The sequence below is a fragment of the Physeter macrocephalus genome, chromosome 7 (assembly GCF_002837175.3).
Source record: "Physeter macrocephalus isolate SW-GA chromosome 7, ASM283717v5, whole genome shotgun sequence".
In the NCBI taxonomy this organism is placed as follows: domain Eukaryota; kingdom Metazoa; phylum Chordata; class Mammalia; order Artiodactyla; family Physeteridae; genus Physeter; species Physeter macrocephalus.
In genome coordinates, this window is record NC_041220.1 from 48,354,503 (window position 1) to 48,356,355 (window position 1,853).

General features: G+C 39.1%; 1 protein-coding gene across 1 annotated transcript in view; it reads right to left on the minus strand.

Moving 5' to 3' along the window:
- LOC102995069 (RE1-silencing transcription factor) overlaps window positions 1-1,853 on the minus strand; it is a 46,428-nt gene that overhangs the window by 24,479 nt on the left and 20,096 nt on the right.

The following is a 1,853-nucleotide window of genomic DNA, read 5'->3' on the forward strand; positions in this document are numbered from 1 at the left end:
TTCTCTAGCTGCGGCGAGCAGGGGCTACTCTTTGTTGTGGTGCGCGGACTTCTCATTACGGTGGCTTCTCTTGTTGTGGAGCACTGGCTCTAGGCATGCAGGCTTCAGTAGTTGTGGCTCACGGGCTCTAGCACACAGGCTCAGTAGTTGTGGCTGAGTTGATCTGCGGCATGTGGGATCTTCCCGGACCAGGGCTCATACCCATGTCCTCTGTATTGGCAGGTGGACTCTTAAACCACTGCGCCATCAGGGAAGTCCCAGACTCAGGTCAGTTTTCAATTATACTCATAAAGCCACAGGGACAGCGACCAGCCGACAATAAGAGACCAGTGATTTACTACTAAAGATTTTAAGACTCAAAGGCAGAAAATGTGTTTTTTGGACATGGGTTGTCGACCACAAAATATACTGAAAAAAAAAAAAAAACGGTGACAATTTGTTTTTGTCTATTTTTTGGCCACAAGATAGTAAGTATGACTTCAGGCAAGCCTCCTCATCTATAACAGTAACACTACCTTCATTTTCTAGAATTGTGAGAATTTAAGATAATACATGTAGAGCATTCAACCCATGTGCCTAGCACATAAAGCCCTCAATAAACACCAGTTATTAATTTGTCTATATTATACAGTACAGTAATAGATGTATTTAATAACATGGGACAAGGAAAGGAATAGACAGAGTGAAAAATAAAAAGAGAATGTGGTGATAAGTGTGAAATGTGTTCCTAATAACTGTTCAGCTGTTATTAGCTGGTAGTATAGATTGGACTTAAATAGCTCATGGTAACAGAATGCCTCCTTTGGCCTGGATGAATTTTAAGATAGCTTAAAAAATGTTGAATGTATTTTTGTAAAAAAAGATACATAATTGGCCAATAAGCACATGAAAAGATGTACAGTATCATTAGCCACGAGAGAAATTAAATCAAAACCGCAGTGAGATGAAGATTTCACACCCACCAAGATGGCTATAATCAAAATAACAGATGTTAACATTTATTTGTTAGGTTGTGGAGAATTTGGAACCCTGATACAATGCTTGTGGGACTGTAAAACAGTGCAGTCACTCTGGAAAACAGTTTGCCAGTCCCTCAAATGATTAAACATAATTACCATATGGCCTAGCAATTCCACTCCTAGGTGTATATTTACCCAAGAGAAATAAAAACATATGTCTACACAAAAACTTGTATAAGAATGGTCGCAGAAGCATTACTCATAATATACAAAAAGTGGAAATAATCCAAAACTCCATTAACTGATGAACAGATAAACAAAATGTTGCTTACCCATACAAGAGAGTATTATTTGGCAGTAAAAGGAAAACAAGTACTGTACATAGGACATGGATAAACCTTGAAGACATTATACTAAGTGAAAGAAGGTAGCCACTGAGGGCCACATATTATATGATTCCATTGATATGAAATGTTCAGAACAGGCCAATCTACAGTGAATTGTAGGGTACATCAATTGTGTATCAGTCAAGCTGTTACCAAAAAAAGTTAATGGAAGAAAAATTTGATACCCTTAAACAGATTAACATGAAGGATAAACTAAGGATAATTTACTTTTAAATTCTTCATAATGAAACAAATTGCTTCTGCCTGTGCAACTCACCAAAATAGGCATAAATACTCTAGAAGCGCTAATAATTTTTCAGTCACACATACAGGCAAAAACGTCTTTTTTTTTCTTTTTCTTTTTTTTTTTTTTTTTGCGGTATGCGGGCCTCTCACTGTTGTGGCCTCTCCCGTTGCGGAGCACAGGCTCAGCAGCCATGGCTCACGGGCCCAGCCACTCCGCGGCATGTGGGATCTTCCCGGACTGGGGCACAAACCCGTGTCCCCT